A 6915-nucleotide genomic window follows, 5' to 3' on the forward strand; every position below is an offset into this window, starting at 1 on the left:
TCCTCCTCGCAACCGAATCTTTCAAACATGGTAAGGAGCGTCACATTTATAGTTGATGTGTCAGAGGTATTCAAACCAATCACAACGTACAGATTAGCTGGCCAATCAGGGACACAAAGCTACAAAAATGTACGTTATGTGGAAAATAATTTGTTTTTAAACAACAAACCACGTGAACACACTGTATTATACCAAATAAAAAAATAACGTTGTTTTTAGCAATGAATTAGTGGCTCTTCAATTAGTGTTGAGACACACAAACACACACCATTAGCTGGATTACTTCCTCAAAGCACAGCAAAGGCTAGTTGTCTCTCTCTTCCTAACTGTGACCATTCAGTATGTCAGAATATGAGAGGGTTCCTCTAAGTATCTTATCCCTTTTATGACACTTTGCTCTGAGCTCAGTCACAGTCAGGGACAGAAGGTACTCAGGAAAGTCTGAGTAAACTTTGGAAAGTTAAAGTTGGTAGGTGGGGAACAAGCTATTCAGAACACACACACAAAATTTTTTTGCAATGTGTTGTGTGCAAAAAAATACTCACCTTTATGTTGTTCTAAACCTGCATGAGTTTCTTTATTCTGTTGAACATGAAAGAAGATATTTTGATAGATGATGGTTATCACTTATCAGTACCCTTTGAATTCCATAATATTTATTTCTCCTACAATATAAGTCAATGTTTGCGTCAACTTTACACTACCATCATTTATCAAAATATCTTCTTTTTTGTTCAACAGATTTAAAAGAACAGTAAATGATTATTTTTGGATGAACTATCCCTTTAAACATCATACAAACTTTTATGATAAATTACAGTATATTTCCCATTATGATGGATTTCTAGAACTTGTGCATTGTTCAAATTCACCACCCTTTCATGTTGTTAGTGGCCAAAAATGGCCACTAAATTAAACTGCTTTAAAAATGTATCAGATTTATTTTTATAACATATACAGAGGTTTTGTCCCATGCCAAATTCCAAGACTTTAACAAATAATTTGCACATTTTCTGTTTAGCATTGCAATGCCTGGTGCTGCAGGTTGTTTGTTTTGATTATGAAGGACCCGTTGTTGTTCATCTAATTATTAGGTTGGTTGTTCTAGATCTTTAAATCGCAAGATACTTTATACAACTTTTCCAACTTGGCAGACATTTTTACTGAATACTCAATAAAGACATAAAAACATTATATCTATCACTGTTTAAAGTGGTCTTGTTATGTCCTTATTCTGCTAAAATTATGTTCATGCTTTATTGTTTAAAGCGACACCATGTAATTTTTCAACCTTCATAATAAATTTTCAAGACCCTTGTGATAGTACATCGACTTTAAATAGGTTGAATGACATGTCTACCATAGCCTGACGGGGTCTGTATCGCTTTTACTCATACTTAAAAACTTAGGGTTTCGGGTAGTAACCAGAGCACAAAAAAAACTACAAAATTTGACTGCTTTACGGCATACTGTACTTCACTTCCTCCACTTCCTCAACATATTTTTTTTTTTTTGACGTGAATTTTGCTAGAGGCTACTTAACGAGTGTAGAGAACATCTTCTATGTGACTCTGTGGCACTGTGTTAGTGTCATGGACCTATGACATGGGCGACCTGGGTTTGATTCCGCTTTAAGGCAATTTTTTATATAAACTCACGATCTTGATTCATACATAAATGCGATCTTCTTTATAAATGACGGCGATTATCTTGCATATAGTTCCCTGTATTCAGATGCTGCATTCACGTGTTCATGTATTTACCTTTCTTTTACTGTCTATGGTATTTACATTACAATCCAGCTGCTATAGCAGTCAAACTTGCTCAAACTCACACAGTGTAAAACCAAACCCTATTCATTCACCAATCAGATCCGAGCGTTTCTCTCTTCCTCATTTGTTGCGTTCCGCTGTCACTCGCGTGACGTATTACAAAAGGCAGACCTAAACACGTCGGTTTACTTGGATTTGAAGCGACAATTTTCACACAAAAGAGAGGAAAAACGAGCAACATTGCGGAAAATCCTGGTGGCGAGGGAGAGAGGGACGATGCAACAATATTTGTTTCGAAAAGGCAAGGAAATACTTCTGATCGTTTCTCAAATATGCAAAGGTCAAATATGCAGGCTGCATACGTCATTTACGATTAACTAAGTATAATAGTCAACTTTATAATTGTTAATATTCTGAAATAAGACAGTATTGATGACGTATGCAGCTTAAAAATACGACATCCGGAGGCTGCAACCTTCAGACTGAGAAATGGCTTCTGCCACGAGTTCTTCATCAGAAAGTTGTAACATGACTGCGTTTCTCCCTGATGCCTCAAAATGTTGATCGTTTAGCGTTTAGTTTGTAAAAGTTTAGTTTTTAGTTAAGTTTTAAGGTTGGCCAGTTCTTTTCCTTTGCGACAGTGCTGCGGCACTTGTGGCCTCTAGGGGCGCTAGGCTTGAAAAATACATGTCTAGCGCCCCCTAGTGGCCAAAAAGTTCCGAGGTGTGCCTTTAAAGAAATTGATATTGACATTGTTGCCTAAGTTCATCTGTCTTATGCTGCAAACACACCACAAGCAAATGTAACTATTTGCGTGAGTAGCCTACATTGCATACAAAATCAAGGCAAAGATACAAATAGAGGCAAATTGGTGCCGGGCGATACGAATGACGCAATTTAGGAGGCAGGATTGCCGCACACATATGCACTATTTGCCTCGATTCCGTGCAAATTGAAAATATTCAACTCAAGCGGAAAATTAGCACGACTTAAATGAATGCAATGCTTCATGCTTGGTATGTATGCAGCATTATGTAGGATCATGAGAATTTAAAATTGGGGTGAGAAGGCCTCTTTTTAACATGCTAACAACATTTTACCCAGCAGTTACCCCTTGGGTGAAAATACTTAAGGGATTTTGTAATATTTGAATATGGAAGAAGCACACTGCAGTTCTAATAAACCATTATAAAAAAATGTCTCTCACTTTGGAGTAGACTTTAAGCTTTGTGACTTTGCACACCTTTTAATAATTAAACCACATCATTACATACAAAAAAGTTGAACATGTAAGAAGATGTAATAAGACACCTTTAAAGCCTTCAAACAACAATGTATAGGATCAGAACTACCATATGAGTATTGTGTACTGTTTTCAAAGTACTACAAGGCAAAATGTTGTAATAACAGATATTTTGACCTTTTCCAATAGTGCATTTAATTTCATAATATATAGTTTTATAATATTTTCAATGTGTAACTTTACATTAATGCAGCTTAAAGTGCATTAAATGTCCTATTGATCCATTCATGTTATCTGGCCTTTGCAAGCATTATGGCACCATGTGCTACCACCACGGGAACGCTGCAAATCTAGATAATAAACCATGAGTAGATAACAAGAAATACCTGTAGCTCAGGCACTTTGGGTGAAACAAAATCATGCAAATAAAAAGCATCACACTCAAATCATTATTCACAATAATGATGTGCTCTGTCCCGATTGTCCTACTGTGAAACCAGGTCTCATTAAGCAGACATCTATTTATAATTTTTCTTTTGTATACAACACACATAACCAAGCATATCATTTACATTGTCAACATGGGTGCAGAACTGTTTTAAAAATGGGTGGGATTAAGGCATCAACAGCACATATGTTTTCAATAGTCATTACGTAAGCATTAAAGGGGGGCACCTCTCCCACAATGTGCAAAAAAAAGTACAAAACTGTATCTTTTCTATACATATTAGATGTGGTGTCATTAACCATTTAAAACCATTTAAAAATAAAGATTGTGAATAATAAAGCCCCTGTATGGATTATTAGGCCATAGGGTGATCGCTACAGAAATAGACACATATTTTCAATGGGTCAAAAAGGGCCGAAACCAACCTGATGGGGTGTAATTTAACCTATGCTAGATTGTTTCAACCTAGGTTGTTTTGAGTTTAACTGTGTTTGGATTCATTGCCTCTCCTGCCTTCATCAACATTACAAAATACCCATAAATGTACAAAATGTACCTTTGAGGGAACCACACCAGTGAACCAGTGTACTTTTTTCCTGACAGTGCTTCCACCACAACATTTTGTTCGTAGCCTCCAGTGTACTGTATTTGTTTGCTTTGTATTTCAGTGCTCATGCAGACCTCACTGACTGAACCATTGGCAAAAATAATATTTCACAGTAAAACGCAAACACATATTAAGCTGATTAGATATTGAGTTAAGTACATATTAATTGAATGAAGTGGGAATGTACTCTGGGCCGATGTCCAAAATCTGATTCATTTGTCTCTAACTGTCTTTGGTTAGGGAAGTGTCATGGCACCTGGGTGATCGGCAGTGTATGTGTGTCTGTTTGTTTACCTTTGGTGTTGGTTCCTCACGTGTGCACTCGCTCCTCCCATTCGTTTCTCTGATTGTTTCCCAGACGTGTCCTATTCCTTTTGGTCTTTTTATAGTCTTGCGTTTTGTCCTTTGTCACGCGCTCATTGTTCTCGGTTGGTTACTGTCTCGCTCCCTGTCCAGGTAGAGCCGTCCGCTGTAATTTATCTCACCATCTCTGCCCAGATAGCAGTCAGTTCTGGCCCGATTCTGGCTTTTTTCCGCCAGTGTCGGCTGAAAGCCGGACAGATTTTTAGTGTATGCGCCAGAACTGGCCCAGATGAGGAAATAGTATACCAGTAGTAAACACTATTTATAGCTGTTGGCCCGAGTGTAAGCATACTCAGCTGAAGTCCGGGTCTACTAAAGTAGTGTCTCTGTGTAATCGGGCCGAATCTGGCATTGTGTAGTCGGACCAACTACATTGCATTGTGCCTGGACCGATTATGGTTTGATATGATACTGCCAAGATGTGTATGATGTCAGAAATTCAGTATGTGGCCCGATGCCAGTGCAACTGACACATGCCGGTTGTAACGCTGTTTGGCGGCAATTTAAAAATGTTTATGCTTCAGACGGACAGTATACAGTACACGGCCCGATTCCGTGATGTGGCAATCAGCCCTCTAGCTGTTGAACGGCAACATCATGACTGCTGTTATGATTTGAATCAAGCAGAGCACAAAGCTGAGCTCCTGTTCAACAAAGACACCATCATCAATAACTGGTAAGTCACTGATTTAGTTTTTATATGTTAAAAATGCATGATAACAATGAAAAGGAATTGTTTGCTACATATTCAAAACCGTGAATTTTCCTGCACATTTAGCCAGCTATCACGTCAGCTTAAATATTGTTGTTAGTAAGCTGAATCCATTTAGAAAGATGTAAATAACCAGTCCTCGTCCTCGTGCAGGTTAACAGGTTTTTAATAATCAAGCAGAGAATTCAGACACACGTTCATGTCTTCACACACAACCTTATTTGAGCTAAAGTAGTTAAGAAGTTAAAGAGCACCCTGCTGAAAAATCCAGCATCTGGTTTGGTGATGGTGCTGGTTTGAGGCTGTTTTAGCTGGTGTTCACTAGCAAACCAGCACCAAAACACAACATATGCTGGTCTTGCTGGTATGCTGTTTTTTTTCAGCAGGGCACATATTTTCAGATTCACGAATTTACACACCCTTTGATGTGTAAGTGTTAGAGACATGTGAATGATGTGCAAATGTACAAAACCCTACACTGTAAAAAATTATCTGTAATTATGCAGCTGGTTGCCAGTAACTTACTGTAGAAGTTAAAGACTGAAAATGTTTCATGTTCATTTAACTTGAACAAACTGTTGCCAGTAAATAACATAAATGTAAAATCTACAGTAAGTTACTGGCAGCTAGTTGACAGTAATACCCAGTAATACTGTAATTTCTAGAGAATTTTTTTACAGTGTAAGTAAACAATGACGCCAGTTATCTTCTTCAACTTAAATCTCTTTTCTTGGACTTCAACAAACACACAACAGTTTACTTCTATGGATTGCACACAACTTTTCTTAAATTAGCACACAAAAAAATAGCATGCATCACCTCTTTGATATAAGCAATAAACTACTGTATGATCTGTGTCCTGTATGAAACTATGACCAACTATTAAGACTATAAATCTGTTTCAGGTTAACTGGTTGGGGCTTATTGGCGGGACAGATGTACGAGACTGCACATGGCATTGAAGAGGGCGACTGACAACTCCCTGGCTTAAAACCTCAACTGGATGGAAAAGACTTTATTTGCCACCCTCCAACTCAGAGAGGTAGTGATTGGTAAAAATATCTGTTAATTATTTGTTAATAAAAATTAGACATTTCTTTTTAATATGCTCATTAAATGTTAAAGATTTCACAATGACAATATGGATTAATTATTTTAAAGATGCAGTTCGGAGAAGGTCCCTTACAGTTGTGGAGGGGACAATGAAGAGGTGGCTCGATCGAGAGGGTGGGTGCAAGAGACAACTTTAGCAAAAGAAAAGCAGTTAGTGTTAGCGCCTGTGTTTGAATCTGCAAAGGAGAATGTTTTGTTCTGTAAAAAGAGTGGTGGTGTTTTGGTTAAATGTGTTTAACTTGTTTTAATTACTTGGTTTGTGTGTGAGAGGTGTGTGTGCGGGTGGGTTGGTATATGTGGTTTATGGGGAATAGTGTTTAATGACATGTTTAATATGCTATAACATGCTTTACAGGGACACAATACTAAGTGATACTTTTTCATAGATTAAAGACTTCCAACAGATTTTTGTTATGGTTGGGCTTAGGGACTGGGGTAAGTTAAGGCAAAAGAATATACAGTTTGTACAGTATAAAATGCATTGTGTCTATGATATTGTCCCGGTAAACCACATATGCCAACGTGTGTGTGTGGTGTGTGTGTGAGAGAGAATTTTTTTCTTTAAATGTTAATTAATTTGTTTTACATGTTGTCTCGCTGTAATTGCTTAAGGGGATAGTTCACCCCAAAATCGTTCTAAACCAACAAGTTCTTAGA

The 6915-nt window shown here is 37.5% G+C and overlaps 1 long non-coding RNA gene across 1 annotated transcript; it reads left to right on the forward strand.

Annotated features, from left to right (window-relative positions):
- Positions 1-4592: 4592 nt before the first annotated feature.
- On the forward strand, positions 4593-6528 carry LOC135746822 (uncharacterized). The gene is made up of 3 exons (XR_010531632.2): positions 4593-5109; positions 6051-6197; positions 6307-6528. It is a non-coding gene; the product is annotated as an uncharacterized lncRNA (long non-coding RNA).
- The last annotated feature ends 387 nt before the right edge of the window (positions 6529-6915 follow it).

The sequence above is a fragment of the Paramisgurnus dabryanus genome, chromosome 4, assembly GCF_030506205.2.
Source record: "Paramisgurnus dabryanus chromosome 4, PD_genome_1.1, whole genome shotgun sequence".
Taxonomy (NCBI): Eukaryota; Metazoa; Chordata; class Actinopteri; order Cypriniformes; family Cobitidae; genus Paramisgurnus; species Paramisgurnus dabryanus.